General features: G+C 43.6%; 1 long non-coding RNA gene across 1 annotated transcript; it reads left to right on the forward strand.

Moving 5' to 3' along the window:
* Positions 1 to 4550: 4550 nt before the first annotated feature.
* Positions 4551 to 5502, forward strand: LOC116709330 (uncharacterized). The gene is made up of 3 exons (XR_004336847.1): positions 4551 to 4732; positions 4802 to 4878; positions 4948 to 5502. It is a non-coding gene; the product is annotated as an uncharacterized LOC116709330 (long non-coding RNA).
* The last annotated feature ends 12936 nt before the right edge of the window (positions 5503 to 18438 follow it).

Raw genomic sequence — 18438 nt, forward strand, 5'->3', positions numbered from 1 at the left:
ATTGATTTATTGCTAAATTAGTTGACAATTATTTCAATCTGACTAATACGATTAATCGACTAACCTGCTTGACTCCTCTGCATTACAGAAGGAAGTTCAAACTACTACAATGCAAAATGTATATTGAATTTAAACATATGTTTTTTGTAAAAACCAAAGCTATATTCAGTATTGCGCCTGATTATCTTCACGGTTTGAAGACAGATTAAATCACACACACGTGTGTGTTGGAGCTGCTGCAGAGATTGAAGCAGCAGACGAGTCTCGAAGCTTGGCTTAGAAAACAAACAAAACGAGACGTTGGTTCTATTCCAGCACTGAGGAAAGGGATGTGTACACACGCACACACACGCACACACCACACACACCCCTCTGTACGTCTCAGAACCCAAACATTAGCTGGGCTCCTCCAGTCACACTGTGCAGACCATGTTCAGTCTTCCATGCCTCAGCCACTTCCTGCTGGCTCTAAACAATGCCGACTCCATTTGGGCTGCTGTAATGGCTGACTGCTTGACATAACCCCTGTCAGTGAGAGCTGAGATAGGTGACACTTGACAGATGTGTAATTGCTGGGAAAGCTCACTGACAGGTGGATGAGCTTACAGACACCTGATATGCTTCTGAGGCTGCTGACGGAAGGGATTACACCTTAAGCAGCAAAGGTGTGCTGGCTTTTTATGCAGCCTGGCTGAAAAAGAGAGAAAAGACGGTTTGGGATGTGCATTCTGAATGAAGGTGCGTTGAGTTGCTTCCTGATGTGGGCAACAACCCACATTATTCAAGCAGTACATGCGTATTCTCTGTGGAGTAGTTTAAAGTTATTAGCCATGTTTCATCCAGTTATGATGCAAATTTTTTACAAATTTTTAAAAATTTTGCAAAAAAGAAAACGTGAATTAGGTGTGTCTCCATCTACAGGTTTGAAGGGAATCAATCAGGCCATGCAAAGCAAAGTTTCATCAGATTGTGACGTTATGCATGGCTGTAAGAAAAACCAAGATGTACTAAAAGGTAGAAATGTTTCAGAGTTTTGTTCCTGTAGTAAAAAAACACCATATCTTAAAATGAAAATAATTCAATTCAACTGCATTTCATTTTCATTTGTTTGTTCAACAAGCTGAACAGAGAATCCACATCAAGCATTTCCATGTAACTCGCACTTAAATTATGAACGTGGACATGGATCAACCGTTTGTACATAATCAGATGGTTTTGATTTCGATCCGGAGGCTGAATCTACGCTGCAGCTGCACCAGAATCTGGAATCACAAGCAGCAGCTGAAGTCTTGAAATCAGGGAACATCAGAAATCCATCCATCCATCCATCCATTTTCTGTTCACCCTTTGTCCCTAATGGGGTCGGGAGGGTTGCTGGTGCCCATCTCCAGCTACGTTCCAGGCGGGAGGCGGGGTACACCCTGGACAGGTCGCCAGTCTGTCGCAGGGCAACACAAAGACATACAGGACAAACAACCATTCACACACACACACACCCCTAGGGAGAATTTAGATAGACCAATTAACCTAACAGTCATGTTTTTGGACTGTGGGAGGAAGCCGGAGTACCCGGAGAGAACCCACGCATGCACAGGGAGAACATGCAAACTCCATGCAGAAAGACCCCGGCCGGGAATCGAACCCAGGACCTTCTTGCTGCAAGGCAACAGTGCTACCAACTGCGCCACTGTGCAGCCCATCAGAAATCCTCTAAAATCAAAACATTTGTTTGGTAGAAAGAACAAGCAAGACAGACGTTCCAAGAGTTAGAGTCAGTAGGTCAGAGCTTTCTCTGACAAACAACTGAAACAATGTAGCTTAAACACACTTCCTGTGCCGGTTACACATCAGGTGTGTGTTTTTGCAGCCCTGCAAAAGGCACCGAGAAACAAACAGTCCTCGTCTCACAACAGGAGACTAACTCCTTATGAACTTTATTTTCCTACAATGTTTGCGTTTCACTTCAACCGTCAATATGTCATGTTATTCAAAACCCAACTATGTCTAGAAATACAAGGTCAAAGGGCAACAAATGAGTGAAATGATAAATCAAATCAATGTAATCAATAAATGCAGTTGATTTTAAGCAGATGTCATAAAGTGTTTATAACAAAGAAACATTTTTCCAAAACAAATGTAAAATCGTTTTAGCAAAATTTTGGATTTTTTTTTTTTGTATTTTTTGCATTTTCTAAGTTTATTGAACATTATACATTACAAATAAAATGACAGTAATGCAACAAATGATAAACTTTAAAAGAAGTGGGTAGAAGTATCAGCTTATTAAAACCCTCCTCTTTTCCATCAGCCTTCTCTGATGCGATACGTCAGGCCGCGTATGAAAACCTTGATGGAAACGCGGTTGGTGATTCTTCTGGAGAGACTCGGTAATTTCTCCTCTCAGGTCAGATCAGGTGAGCCGGTACCACAACCTGGAGATAACACTCCACCCCTACAGAAGACAGGAAGTGAGATAAACGCCGACTCCTTGATGAAGAGGGGGGCCGTCGTGTGGGAGGTGGCGCTGTTATACGGGTGGAACAGCGAGACGCGGAGGCTTGTGTGTGTGGGGTGTGTGGGTGTGTGTGTTTTCTCTAATGCAAATCAATGGTCTCCTTCGGTGCAGAGCAGAACAGCACAATGCCTGCACACCTGTCCATCATTCAGCGTCTTCTGTTCTACCTCTTCAAACTGGGTGAAGAAATACATTTAAAAAATCCCTTTAGCTGCCAGTGAAGGGTTTGAAAGCAGAGGAGGTGAAGGAGTGCGAACTGAGGCCCAGACATTCGCTTTTCTTTTCATAGCCGGGAAGACCATGTTATTAGAGCCGAGGTTACTGAATAGGGAGGAGAGAGACGGATGCTTTTGGAGCTGACCTCAATTGCACCGGCACACTATCTCAGCCAAAGTCTCATTTCACCAAGAAGGACAGGGGCAGAGAAAAGAGAAATTGACAATATCTTCTATACCATTATGCACAGGCAGAGTATAGAGATTTAGGGGTGATATAGGGGCTGGTTGCTCTCGCTGTACCCAACAAGCCCCGCTCAGTTCATTGGGGGTATTTTCCCTTCTAACTGGGGTAGCTTTCATCTTGCCTGCCAAAAGGCGCAGCAGTGGAGAAGAGCACCAAAAGGGAGCTATCACTTCCCCTATTTCCTGGCCCCAGACAAAGCCATCCAAGCACGCAGGCAGTCTGCCTAAGATGATGTATTTCTGATCAAAGAGCCTGGAGTTGTCAGCAGCCGAGGCTAGCGCTGCAACCTGATTGCTCCTGGATAGATTTGTCCCTTTGATCAGAGCAGACTCTGACTGCAGGCACTGTTTATGCAAAGAAAAGATGGTGGAGCAAAATATCACCAGTGGTATGTGGAAACAGGCTGGGGGAAGGACGTTAGCTGCAGGATGTGTCGGCTCGCACAATAATACACGATGAAATCTGTTGTAATTACAGCTAATGAGATAACACCGCATACAGCCTTGTCTACAACTTGTTGCTTTGATGCTTTGCGCTGACAGCAGGAATTTTCTCTTGATTAGCTGATAAGTTCTAATTATATCTCCTTATATAAGATATATGAGCCAGATAGTGGAATGTATGTGAACAACAGGCGTCTCTACACAGTGACGAGTTAGTCAGATTATGCAAACAATTTTCTCCACCGTTTAAATATCCATTAGCAATGAATTTATGTGGACTTGAAATAATTCTGCCATAACATATTGATGCCTTTTATTAAGGCGTGAGCTAAAATTAGTACTGAGACTCTCGCCCAGATAAAATCGATTTCTTTTGGTGTTGGATGTTACCCATGCAGCACACACAATCAATCTGAGTGAAAAGGCTTTTGTGGCGATCAGCTGCACGTTTACACGACTCCATCTGAGACGTTTCATTTCCTGAAACCAGGTTCTTAAATTACAATGTCTTTTAATTTATGGAATAAATGTGGGTTACATGAGCACTTGCTTCGTCAGAGACTGTTGCTGTTTTCTAAGTGAGGTGGAAGCTATGGGCCAAATCACAGCGCCACCTGGTGGCGTGGCAAGGCCACTGGAGCGGTGTTAGCGGTGTCTAAAAGTGGAACTTTCCCCAAATTAACATCTGAAAATGCCGGCAGTTTCAGTTTTGTGTAAATGGGGCTGAAAACAAGAACTACTTCCCTCCAAGTCAATTCAGAAAGAAATATCCAAAACATTTTTATGACCTGAAAAAGTGTTACGCTTAAAAGATGTTTTGTCTGAATACCTTTCTGTATGTTTACTAGAAGCAGCTTGGGAAATGCTTTAATACTTAGTGGTGTACATTCAACAAGATATCAGAAATATTTCTTACAGATTTTGTCTTTATCTGCATCTTAGCATCACACAGTGGCTGCAGATTTCTCAGCTGCGTTACTATGAAGCTAATCGTTTGATTAGTCAGTGAAATTCTGAACATTAAATTCCTTAAACTTTCTTTCTTTAGTCTGTAAAATAGAATTAGCATCAGTACATGAGATGGCACCCAAACTGAATGTAGTGGTATAGAAATATACATATTTCTATACAAATAGTTTCCAGGTGTGACGCTCCGGTTGGGTAAAGTGGGCGGGGTATATAAGCGGCCGCTGTGCCCAGTCAGACATGTGTCTTCCTCATCATCCACTGTGTGGCCCGCGTCTCTTGGGTTCCGGCGGAAGAAAAGGCAACATATCGCCAGTGTGGTGCATGCTGTTTTGATTCCCTGGTGGTAGGTTTCCTCTCTCCCTGCACTATTGCTGATCGTTGTTAGAAAATCTAAATTTAAGTATGATTGTAGGTGAAACGCTATTGTGCTGCTCTCCTCTGCTTCCTCGTTCAGCGAGTGTGTGTGTGCGTTTTTGCCTGGATTGACAGGTAAATAAATAACGCTCATTGGAAGCTCCAGTTTGTTGCAGTTCTGTCTAAAATGATTAACTTTCCTAGGTTTCCCCATATTCGAACCATTGCTGCTCTTTTGGATCCCGGATTGTGCACGTCATCAGTTGAACTCGGACTGTGGTGGCGCCTGCACGCCTTAATTGAAGCGGTGTTTGGGGTGTGGCATCGGCGCGCCGAGCTCGCCTCCTGCTGTGGCGTGACCAGAGCCACACCGGATCTTAATCTTCAACTTGGATTTTCTATTTTTTTCTTTATTTAGTTTCCAGCCCTTTAGTTCCTTTAGATAATTGTTTATTTATTTGGGCGGATATTGTTTTTCTTTTGTTGTATTAAGTATAAGGTTGTTGTATTTGGTTAACTGTTTTTCTGTTGTTTGCAGTTGCTGAGGCCCGGTGGCGGTGCTGGTGTGGTGACGGTGTCTCCCTTTTTTTTGTGCCGTGATTCCTGAGTTTTGGTTGTCTCACTGCGTCTGGTGCTTTTACGGTTTTTTTGTTTGCTGTGTTTGGTGGATGCCGTCCCTATAGTGGCCCCTTCTGCCGGTGACCTCAGCTACTATAGTTTTTTTTTGTTTTTCCTTAGTTTTTTTGTTGTAAAGAACTGGTTTTAAAAAGAGTTTTAAAAGAATTTAATAAATAGCTTTTTGTGTATTTGAAATTGCCTCAGATGTTTTAATTCATGCATAACCGAACCTGCGTGCTTTAAAGAAAAGAGGTAATATTCTCTGGGTGAAATTCCCAGGGTGGCGCTGTGGAGCAACTTAATTGGGTTTAGAAATTTAAATTGCCCAATATTGATTTTAACCTAGTCACGCCACATTTTTGGCGCTGCGAGCAGGATTGTGCTTTTTATGAACATCTGAGACAAGTATTTGTTTGGGTTTTTTAATATTTGTGTTGTGTGTGTGGATTTTTTTTTGTGTAGATTGGCCAATCCGGTAACAGAGCAGCAGTGGTTCCGTGCAGATCTTCGAAGTGGTGGGTGAGGTGTTAACAGTTAACCTTAGGTTGTAGTTTTGCACTGTGGTAATCACAGGAAACAGAATAAGCTTGTGATTATGGAAGAAGAAATTCAGGAACTTAAAAAGCTGGTAGCAAGCTTAAGAGCCGACAATGAGCAGTTGCGACAAGGACAGGCTAGCTTAAGTGCTCAGCCGTCCACTTCTTCAGCTTTGCCTAATGCCCCTCCTACGCCTAGTCTCCCTGTAGCAGAGAGACTGATTTTTGTACCTAGAGATAGGAAATGTCCCATCTTCAGAGGGAGGACAGGCATAGGTTTGAGTGAGTGGATGGAGGAAGCGAAGGTGTGTATGAGAGCACGACATCTGTCTGTGGTTGACCAAGCGTTTTTCCTATTTGATCACTTGGAGGGAGAGGCTAGAAATGAAATAAAGTATCGCTCTAGTGCAGAGAGAGAGGACCCTGCTAGAATATTTGAGATCCTACAGGAATTGTATGGTTGTTCAGAGTCATATGTTGCTCTTCAAGAGGCCTTCTTTTCTAGAAGACAACAAGAGGGAGAGAGTCTTCAGGAGTTCTCCCTTACATTAATGGGCCTTATGGAGAGGGTAAAGCAGCGTGCACCTGCTGGTATGCTGAATTCTGAGACGTTGCTAAGAGATCAGTTTGTCGAACAGGTGTTAGACAGTTCCCTGCGTCGTGAGCTGAAGCAGCTGGTACGCATGAGGCCGGACAGCACTTTGCTTGAGGTTAGGGCTGCAGCAATCCAGTGGGAACGCGAAGGGGTACCTCATAGTGGGAGGAGCCGTAGCCAGTCGGTTCCCTCAGTTTATGGTGTCCAGTATGGGGTTCGTGGTGGTCCTCAGGTAGCTTCTTTAACATCAGCAACGGAAATGAGCCAGATAAGAGAAATGCTAAAGCGTCAGCAAGAGCAGCTCCAGCAGCTTAGTGCGAGCATTTCTCAGTTGCAGAATTTCCGCCGTCCTAACCAGCCACGCTTTACTGGTCCAGTGATCTGTAGGCGGTGTAACCAGCCGGGTCATTTTGCACGAGAGTGTGATGGGGTGCGTGCCCCCCATCGAACCCAATGCCAGTCAGATTCAGCTGCTCAGTCCCGTTCTGCTTCCATGGCGGAAAACTAGTTCCCGCCGGACTGCAGAGCCACAGTTTGGGTGGGGATGTTACTGGCTCACTAGCCACTATTGGAAGTTTGGGTGCTTCTAAGTTGATTTCAGTTTGCCCTCATGCGGATGTAGTTATGGGTGGAGTGACAGTCACATGTTTGGTGGATACTGGTTCGATGGTGTCCACGGTTTCTGAAAGTTTTTTCCGTCAGCATATGGAGTCTTGGGGTTCGGAGCGCCTCCAGTCGTGTCATTGGTTGGAGCTTAGAGCGGCCAATGGTCTTAAGATTCCTTATATTGGCTATTTGGAACTGGATGTATACCTCTGTGGCAAATTGATTCCCCACTGCGGTGTTTTGGTTGTGCAGGACCCTTGTGGAGAGGTCCCAGCCAAAGTCCCAGGTGTTTTGGGGATGAATGTGATCAGGAAGTGTTATCAAGAACTGTTTGGGCTGCATGGTGTAGCTTGGTCTTCTGTGTCTGGTGTTGCTGAGGCCCCTCAGTCAGTCATGCAGGCACTGCAGCAGTGCCAGTTTGCCGACTCGCGAGAGTCTCGGAGTGGTCCCGGAAGGGTTAAGGTCAGGGGTAAAAAGGGCTGTCGGATTTCTGGTGGAGTCATGAAAATTGTGGCTGCCACATGTTCTGATGTGTATGCAGGCTCTACTGTTTTGTTTGAACCTTTAGAGTCCGGATTGCCTTCTGGTTTGCTTGCTTCCCCTGCCTTGGTTCAGGTAGTCAAGGGTACAGCTTATGTGCCCATTATTAATGTTGGTACGACAGAGCTGGTGGTATACCCTCGCACTGTTGTTGGCACCTTAAATGTTGTCAATGTTGTTAGTCTCCCTGCAGGAATTACTGAAGTCCCAGCAAAGGTAGCTACGATGGTGTGCCAGACGGCTTCAGTTAATGTGCAACAGCAGGTGGAGGACTTGGATTTGTCCTCCTTGTCCGTGGAAGGACAAGGTCAGGTGAGGTCATTGCTCAATCAGTATATGACAGTTTTCTCATCTCACGATGGCGACCTGGGCTGTACTAATGTGATAGCTCATGACATTCCTCTGATTGATGATGTCCCAGTTAAACAACGCTATCGGCGCATTCCCCCTTCTGATTATGAGGTGGTGAAGGACCATATCAATCAGTTACTTGCTTCACAGATCATTAGAGAAAGTAGCAGCCCATATGCATCTCCCATCGTCTTAGTTAGAAAGAAAGATGGGAGTATTCGTATGTGTGTTGACTATAGAAGACTAAATAGCAAGACCCGAAAAGATTCTTTCCCCCTTCCACGAATAGAAGAATCGTTGGATGCTTTGTCTGGCGCATGTTGGTTTTCCACCCTCGATCTTGCTAGCGGATATAATCAGGTTCCAGTTGTGGAGGCGGACCGTCCAAAAACTGCCTTTTGTACCCCCTTTGGGCTGTTTGAATGGAACCGAATGCCTTTTGGGCTCTGTAATGCGCCTAGTACATTCCAACGGCTAATGCAGCGGATTTTTGGGGACCAACAGTACCAGTCTGTCTTGTTGTATCTTGATGACATTGTTGTCTTCTCTTCAAGTGTGGATCAACATCTGGAACGCTTGAAAGTGGTGCTGGGCCGACTTCAACAACAGGGGCTTAAAGCAAAGCTCAGTAAATGTTCCTTCTTTCAAAAAGAGGTACGTTATTTAGGACATGTGATCTCTGGTGAGGGGGTTGCTACAGATCCTAGTAAAACTGAAGTTGTAGCCAATTGGCTAACTCCTACTAAAGCCTCAGAACTTCGGTCATTCCTTGGCTTTGCCAGTTATTACCGTCGTTTTGTGGAAGGTTTTGCAAAATTGGCAGCTCCATTGCATAAAGCGGTGGCTCAGTGTGGTGGTACCGGCAAGAAACCTGACCATGGACTTGCTGCATGTTGGACTGATGAATGTCAAAAGAGCTTTGAAGTCTTGAAGGCTAAGCTAACAGCAACACCAGTGTTAGCCTATGCAGATTTCACTCAACCATTTATCTTGGAGGTTGATGCCAGCCATGGTGGCCTGGGAGCAGTCCTCTCTCAAATGCAGGCAGGCAAGGTGAGACCGATTGCTTATGCTAGTCGAGGCTTGAGACCCACCGAGCGGAACATGGCAAATTATAGCTCCATGAAGCTTGAGTTCTTGGCCCTCAAGTGGGCCATGACCGACAAGTTTAGAGAGTATCTATTGGGGAACAAATGTATTGTATACACTGATAACAACCCTCTCAGCCATTTGTCCACTGCTAAATTGGCTGCCACTGAACAGAGGTGGGCTGCTCAGCTAGCCTCTTTTGATTTTGAGATCAAGTATCGGTCAGGGCGGTGTAATACGAATGCTGATGCACTTTCTCGTCAGCATCCACCTGATCCGCCAGATGTGAAAGCCATGCTTCCAGGTACAGCTATGCCTAAAGCATTACAGGAAGCTTTGGGACTTGAAAAGGTTGAGGCAACCCAAGCAGTTGTTGCAGTTTTGCCACAGCATACTACAGCTGAACTTTGTGCTTTGCAGCAGACTGATCCTTTTTTGCAGGACTTGTTGGTGTTTTGGAGGAAAGGACAGCATCCTAGTCGAGAGGAGCGAGCCCAGCTGTCCCCATCCGCCTTGGTGCTGCTCCGGCAGTGGGACCGGTTTGTCGAGAGAGATGGCGTTCTCTATCGAAAGGTATTTAGATCAGATGGTGGTGATGCTGTGTTCCAGTTGGTGTTGCCAAGTGTGCTAATTAAGGATGTTCTGACTCAAGTCCATGAAGAACATGGTCACCAGGGAGTGGAGCGAACTTTGGCGCTCTTGCGGTCCCGGTGTTACTGGCCTCATATGGCCTCTGATGTGGCTCAATGGTGCCAGGCTTGTGAGAGGTGCCAAGTGGCAAAGGATGTTCACCCTAAAGCTTATGGCTACATGGGACATTTACTAGCATCACGTCCTAATGAAATTCTGGCCATTGATTATACCACCTTAGAGCCCACCCAGAATGGCTTGGAAAATGTTTTGGTCTTGACAGATGTTTTTAGTAAATATACTGTTGCTGTCCCTACACGGGATCAGCGAGCGGCCACTGTGGCTAAGGTCTTGGTGTCTGAATGGTTTTATAAGTTTGGCGTTCCTGCTCGGTTGCATTCTGACCAGGGTCGTAACTTTGAGAGCTTGCTTATCCAGCAGCTGTGTAACTTGTATGGCATTGTAAAATCACGCACCACTCCTTACCATCCGGAAGGAAATGGCCAATGTGAGCGCTTCAATCGGACGCTGCACAATCTGTTAAGGACACTGCCTGTGTCCCGAAAAAGGGATTGGCATGCCTGTTTGCCCCAGGTTCTTTATTGTTATAATACAACTCCACACCAATCTACTGGAGAGTCACCATTTCTTTTAATGTTTGGTCAGGAACCTAGATTGCCCCTGGATTTCCTGTTGGGTAGAGTTGAGAGTCCAGTTGGTGGGTCTATCCATGAGTGGGTTCAAGAGCATCAAGCTCGATTGCAGGTAGCCTTTGATGGGGCTAGAGAGCACCTGAAACATGCTGCAGATCGCCGAAGGCAGGCTCATGATACCCAGGTGAAACATCTGCCATTAAAGGAAGGGCAACTTGTGTTTTTGCGTGACTTTACTGCTAGGGGGCCTCATAAGACAAGAGACCGATGGAGCTCTGTGAAGTACAAGGTATTGAGGGCACCAAAGGGGGGTGGCTCTGTTTACACCATTGTGCCTCTGGATGACCAAACTAAAGTAAGACAGGTGCACCGTACCATGTTAAAATCTGTGGTTGGTGTTGTTCCTCCTGATCACACTCCTCCCCATAACTTGCCTCCCGTAGAAAAGGGACTGACTGAGGATAATGGCCCCTTTGATTATGATCTGTTTGTTTGTGAACAGCAACCCCTAGTGGTTGCTTCTGCCTTACCTCCTAGTAGGTTGCGGCCTCAAATTCCATCTCAGGAACCTGGACCACCTTCTGTACCCGCTGCACCCACCGAACCCTCTACATCTTTGGCTGGTCCATCTGTCAGCTGTGCTGACCCAGTGGCCCTACGTCGCTCCAACCGTCCAACTGCTGGTCGACATACTAATGTGAACCATCTCCCACGGCCAGCAGGAGACATTCATCCTAGGGGCGCTTCTGCATCTTTGTCAACTGTATCAGCTTTGTTTAGACCTTGGAACTGATAACATCGGTTTTGAATCAGCCATCGTCGGGTCGACGATGCAAGAAGGGGGGGTAGAATGTAGTGGTATAGAAATATACATATTTCTATACAAATAGTTTCCAGGTGTGACGCTCCGGTTGGGTAAAGTGGGCGGGGTATATAAGCGGCCGCTGTGCCCAGTCAGACATGTGTCTTCCTCATCATCCACTGTGTGGCCCGCGTCTCTTGGGTTCCGGCGGAAGAAAAGGCAACATATCGCCAGTGTGGTGCATGCTGTTTTGATTCCCTGGTGGTAGGTTTCCTCTCTCCCTGCACTATTGCTGATCGTTGTTAGAAAATCTAAATTTAAGTATGATTGTAGGTGAAACGCTATTGTGCTGCTCTCCTCTGCTTCCTCGTTCAGCGAGTGTGTGTGTGCGTTTTTGCCTGGATTGACAGGTAAATAAATAACGCTCATTGGAAGCTCCAGTTTGTTGCAGTTCTGTCTAAAATGATTAACTTTCCTAGGTTTCCCCATATTCGAACCATTGCTGCTCTTTTGGATCCCGGATTGTGCACGTCATCAGTTGAACTCGGACTGTGGTGGCGCCTGCACGCCTTAATTGAAGCGGTGTTTGGGGTGTGGCATCGGCGCGCCGAGCTCGCCTCCTGCTGTGGCGTGACCAGAGCCACACCGGATCTTAATCTTCAACTTGGATTTTCTATTTTTTTCTTTATTTAGTTTCCAGCCCTTTAGTTCCTTTAGATAATTGTTTATTTATTTGGGCGGATATTGTTTTTCTTTTGTTGTATTAAGTATAAGGTTGTTGTATTTGGTTAACTGTTTTTCTGTTGTTTGCAGTTGCTGAGGCCCGGTGGCGGTGCTGGTGTGGTGACGGTGTCTCCCTTTTTTTTGTGCCGTGATTCCTGAGTTTTGGTTGTCTCACTGCGTCTGGTGCTTTTACGGTTTTTTTGTTTGCTGTGTTTGGTGGATGCCGTCCCTATAGTGGCCCCTTCTGCCGGTGACCTCAGCTACTATAGTTTTTTTTCTGTTTTTCCTTAGTTTTTTTGTTGTAAAGAACTGGTTTTAAAAAGAGTTTTAAAAGAATTTAATAAATAGCTTTTTGTGTATTTGAAATTGCCTCAGATGTTTTAATTCATGCATAACCGAACCTGCGTGCTTTAAAGAAAAGAGGTAATATTCTCTGGGTGAAATTCCCAGGGTGGCGCTGTGGAGCAACTTAATTGGGTTTAGAAATTTAAATTGCCCAATATTGATTTTAACCTAGTCACGCCACATAAGTATAGACATTAGTTTGACCCAGACTCAAAATATCAGAATACACACTAATGCTGAGATGTTATTGTCAATGTCCATTTTTTGGTATTGCACCTTTAAAAACAACAGTTGACCAAACTGATTCACAATTAAACATAAAATAAGATTTTATTGGATATCCAACAGGAGTAAAGAGACGGATGTCTTCTCACTGAATTAGGAAGATGGTGAACAAAGAATTGTTTATTCTCTTCCAACCCATCTGGACAATATTTACATAAATACATATTTAATTATCACTGTCAAAATGTTTTTTTAAAAGACAGAAAAGTAAAAGGATCTGTCAATGTAACATTAGCCTGTTTTCCTATTTATTCTGCATATTGAATGGGTTCAGGTCACTGCTTTCAGGGACATCCACCTTTAATTTAGTTTCTCTGTCTTCTCTGTCATGTTCCACATTAAAACGGTGCAGCTCAGCACGGCTCCTGCAGTGAGACGTCAAAGTGGAGTTTAATTTATGGATGCAAAATCCGTTTTCCGATGTTTTTTCCCCTTTAGTTTGTTGTGTTGATGACAGGTGCTGTTTTAAGTGGTTCCAGCCGTGTGTGTGCGTGCAGTTCAAGTCAGTGGAAGAAAAGGGTCAAGTAGTTATGTAAGCTGTGATTAACATATCCAACGGCTGTATTTGGGTCAAACAGTGATGGGTAATTCAGGTCATTTCTGACAGCTGATGAAAACAGAAATCATCGTGCCGGGCAGTGGTGTAATTATGTATTTATGAGGGGAAGAGGACCTTGGGGGTAGCAGAAAGAGGAGATGCATATATGCAGTGACTTGCCTTGCTACTGTAATGACAGCTTATTTCCCGGCGTGGATGTTTTCCTCAGCTCTGTGCCAAGCCTTTGTCAGTCCCACCAGTTTACTGTACCTGCCAGGAAAGCCTTTTATGGACAGTGCAGTGGGATTAAATGAAGTATTCCTGAAGGATGGATGCTCTGCTGAGACATGGACCACAGGGGACTAGAGTCCTGCCCAAAGGAGTGTTTGAGTTGTGAGAGAGTCTTCCTAGACTTCAGGCAGATTTTAAGATGTGGATGATGTTATAGGCAGTGGCACAAGTTATGTAGCTTCATCTTGATTAAAATCTCAACTAAAGATGTAAAAGTTTTACACTGTAACTCAAGAAAGTTCCGGAAAACAGTTTGAAGGTACCTAAAGCCTGTATTCCAACCAGCCATGTTTATTTCGCTTTAATCAAACTCCCTTTCACTTGTGTAGAAAGTCCGGTTCGTTAGTGGAGGTCTGAACGCTAATCTAACTCTGGTCCGCCTACAAACCTCGGTCTGGGTTCGATTGAAGTGAACTCTGGTGAGGTTCAAATGCATATGTGAACGCCAGGCAGACTGGAGACTGCTCCAAAAGCAGGAAGTGTACTACAGTGCAGTGCATTCTGGGTAAATACAACCAAAACAATGACGTGTATAGTGCTAGCAGAAGAAATGTCTCATTTCCTTTTACCAAAAACAAAAGGGAAATACCGCAACTGCTAAAATAGGTTTACTTTTCATGAAGTGTCTTCTTCAGAAGTTTTCATGTTGTTTCCTTCAGTGGTTCTTGGATCAGCGCCCCCACAGGCGAGGAGGGCAACTGGTTTCTCAAAGGGTTTGGTTAGTTTGACAGCGGGAAAGAGAACCAATGTTGCAACCTTGGACCAAATTAAACCAAATGTACCAGATGATAAAGAACTTCATCTGTTTAACTGTTTATGAAGTTCTTGCTCACAGCAAGGGAAACTATAAAAACTAAATAAACAGAAACTAAAAAATATAAAAGATAAAAAATGAGACCAAACAAGCAGGTTTTAAAGGCTTATAAACCATCGTAAGGGAGTAAAGTCAGCATCTGATACTGTTCAGGCAGTCGCTGAGTAAAATTAGCTTAGGCTGAGTCTGTGAGAATCAAAAATTTAATTTGTTCAACTTCTTGCTGACTCTCCACACTGGAAGCACTTTCCTTTAAATTATACAGTTCTACAACGATTTTATAGGCATTAGAAAAATATATATATAAGTAAAAGTAATATTGTTACATCAATAAATGTATTTCTGTACAAAATCTCTGTATGTTTCCTCCTACATGCCTTTAAGATGCTTGTCCTTAGACCTTGACAGGAAACAAAGCTGCAAGCAAATGGCTCTGAAATTAAATCAAAGCCAGTTTAAATCAAACTCCATTCAGGACTCTGTCAATCCACCGTGACATTTGTGATATGGACAACACTTTCAATCTATTCCTGCCTACTCCACTGGTCATGTAAAGTTTAATGAGCACCTTTTGTGGAGTGATATGAATAATGTATACATTACAGAGCTTTAAAGCGCCTATGGTGCATCTGTCTGCAGGATGGACTGAGACTACGAGAAGGAGCAATGAAAATTAGAAAAGCCCGAGGGTAAAGAAGGAACAGAGATTGAAAAAAGGGGATGAGTTGAAAGGCAGACACATTAATTTGAATGCATCAATGTGCCACTTCCAATGCAGAGCAGAAGTCATCAGCACGAGCAGAGAGCTCATCACCCCATACTCACTTATCTCCTCTCTGTTGCTCATCTATGTCAACCTGCTCTTCACATTAGGAAGTGAAACGCAGAGTGACACACTGACTGTGGGGAGGATGTTTTCCAGGAAACTCTGGAGAGCACAGCAGGTGACAGAAGGGAAATATAGGTGGAGATAAAACAGGCGGTGATGTGCCTGCAGTCCAGCGGACAGGTTTCATCTGCAGGACAGAGGGAGGAGGAGATGCATCTTAATGTGACTGAGATGAGCTGCATTCTCAGGAAAAAAGCTCTCCGAAACATAAAATATTTAAAAAGTCAGATGAAAGTGTATGCAAATTACAAAAAAATAATTTGGTTTGGGAGATGTTTCCTGTTAAATCAAATTACATCAAAATTAAAATGTTGTAGATGCTACAAGATATTTTAGCTCAAACTCTTCATCATGATTTAAAAAAAACATTTCTTAGTCAGGAGAGAATTTAAAATGAACAAATCACAATTGACCTTTCCATTGGTTTGAAAGCAGAGAACTCATTTTAAAACACTTTTATTTTGCAAAAAAAGAGACGTTTTTAATGGCAACATGTCAAATGGATGCTGGCAAAATGGAAAAACATAGAGAGCACTTTTGCTGCAAAAATCCAGGAAATTTGGTTGAGATCAAAAGGTCCACTTTTGTCAGCGTTCTTCACTTTCTTGCACTTTTTCACTTTCACCATTTTCACACATTAAACTGAATTTACCAAATGGAAACCTTAACCCCAAACTGTAAAGGAAACACCAACAGCAGCTTCTCCGTGCCTCACACCCCTCAGTCCAGACCTCAGCAGTGTAATTAGAAATCTTTTTTAAAGTTCCTCCAACCCCCATCAATGCGTCGCTCAAACGATTGGTGGGCCTCTATCTTCTCAGAGATCTCTCCCTGTTGAATAAGCATCGGAGCTTCACCTCTCTTGTCCACGCCAGGCTGGCCAGAGGCCCCCGTCTACAGATTGAGCCCCTCTCCTCCCTCCGCCCGGCGCTCTTCCCGGCTCCTGCTCTTAGCCGCATGGATACACAAAAGAAGGCTTCGGCTTAGTGGCCCTGTGATGGATGCATTTTCATAGGCCAATCTCCGTTATCTTCCAGAAACAGGACTCTCTCTCTATTCTCTGAGGGATTTCTGATTTTCTCTGACACCCACACCTATTTCCTTATATTTATTTTTTTAGTCTGCATGGTTCCACCATTTTCCTGAGGTCAATCATTAATACTCGTAAGCATCGATGCTGACCTTGGCTGACCCTGAGCTTAAAGCTGGGATTTTTCCCTGCATTGAGCATCCAAGCTTTTGTCCCAGTATTATCACTCAGGCACAAAATGTGAAGGCCTCGACGGCCCCAAGGTCAAGTACCGACTAAAACCATGCCTCTGAACAATGGGAGGCCAATCCTCTGCAGCAGCCCCCCGGGTTGTCCCTCTTCAGACTGATTGGCTATGCAGCAACATCTCCAAGTCAATCAATTTAATTAATTTAAAGCAGATGGGTCAAACGTGAATCCCAATTTGTGCTAGGAATGGAAACGTATACATCTAATGGTTTTGTCGATCTCAATTCAGATGCAAACAGGGATTGTTGTTTTTGTATGTTAATGTTACATCTAGCTAGCTTTAAAATTAGTTTGGATGATTTAGGGCAGAAGTTTAATGGACTTCAGTCTTATCCATTTATTTATTTATTTAAAAAAAACATTGGAGATTGCTTTTTGCATGCAAAGGTTGTTTTCCTTTAAACTAGGGGTGGGAGTTTTAATTTAGGTTAATTAATTACATGGAACTCAACAAAATGCATTTTTCTTTTTTGTTTCTGGTTCACCTGTAAATCTGGCACATAAACAACACAACAGCTTTGTTTTCATTACAAATGTGTGCAAAACTTTGTCAATATTCTGCTGATGTTGAAAAAACACAAACAGTTGCACACTTTCCATTAAATAAAAACTAACATCATGTGAAAAAGTCATTAAAAAACATCGCGCCATCATCCTTCTCCCACTTTCTATCGTCTTCTGTGTCGTTTCCACCAGTAGAAACATCCGATTGTTGATCATGTGACTCGCGTGAAGCACAAAGTGTTTCCATTGCAGTTTTTAGGAAATACACAAATATTGATATAGCTGAAAAATCACTCCAAAACTTTTCATCAAAACACGAGTTTTTTCAAAATGTCCATGTCTCCATTAAGCAAATGTATTTTTGTAATTTAAATTTGCACAATTGTGGAAACACAGCTGGTGATAAATGACAAAGCCACTTCTCTTGGACCAATGGAAGTTAATTTCTGCTTCAAAAATTGATCTGAAGCGACTCTGTAAAACACTACTGCTGTGTTCAAGTTGGGCTAAAAGGGGTTAACCTGTCAGCAAACTGTTCAAGCTTGAATGCTAATCATGTAGCAGCATCACAGAAGTCCCAGTGCTTTCTAAAGAAGCTCCATGAATGATCAGGACTTCCTGAAACTCTGGAAAGCTGAACTTTGCAACAATCTGATGGTAAACAAAATCAAAATAACAGATTAAAGACAATAAATATATTTGTTTTTGAGCTCATATGTCTATTTAATCAATGCTTTAGCAGCAAAAATGGTTTTCGAATTAAAAATGTTGCTTGTTTTTTTAATAGTTTTTGATTAAAATGCGATTAATTACAGAACCTGCAATTAACTTGCTTAAAAATGTAATCACGTCCCACCGTGCATTAATAAATGTTGTGTTGCATTAAAATGATTATGAAAATACTCTCCTTCAAGCCTCCAGTGTCACCATGCAGCACCTTGATTTGCCTCACCTAACAGGAATTGTGGGGTTTAAAAAAAAACTCCCTCTACAATAAGCTCCTTTATTTTCTGCTCACTCTGCAGTTTGCAGCTCCCTCATTTCCCAGCCACGGACTTCCACTTGGTCTTGATGTATCATATATCTCTGTTTTTCCTGAGTGGCTCTTTCTGGTCCTTAGGTCAGGGGGTGAAATAAAGCAGACCCCGTTTTTAAGGCGAAAGGGTCTCCGAAGCCTGAACCTGAGGGCAGTCCCCCCAGCCCCGGCCTGACAGGAGCTGCGTTCGACAAAGGCGCAGTTTGTTGCAAAGTAGTAAGAGAAGAAAAAAATGAAACACAACAGGGAGGGTTATTTGGTGTTCCTTTGACCCCTCAAGCCCTTTGAGATGAAAAGCCTTTCAATGTTTTACCAAGGAAGACCAGTTCAGCAGAGAACTCCAGTATGGGTTTCAAAGCTCAGCAGAAATTTTAATCAGAGACAAATCACTGTATATTGTGGGGAGCAGAGAACACTGCTGCTATACTTTACCAAGGCAAAGAGGAAAAATAGTGCAGGGTAACATAAGCTGTGGCATTGTTTGTTTGATGAGTGCATGGTCTTTCCAGACGAACCAAAACAGGAATATCTCAGAGTTCATGATGTTCAGAGCGAATACATTTTCCTTCCA

The sequence above is a fragment of the Xiphophorus hellerii genome, chromosome 19 (assembly GCF_003331165.1).
Source record: "Xiphophorus hellerii strain 12219 chromosome 19, Xiphophorus_hellerii-4.1, whole genome shotgun sequence".
Lineage (NCBI taxonomy): Eukaryota > Metazoa > Chordata > Actinopteri > Cyprinodontiformes > Poeciliidae > Xiphophorus > Xiphophorus hellerii.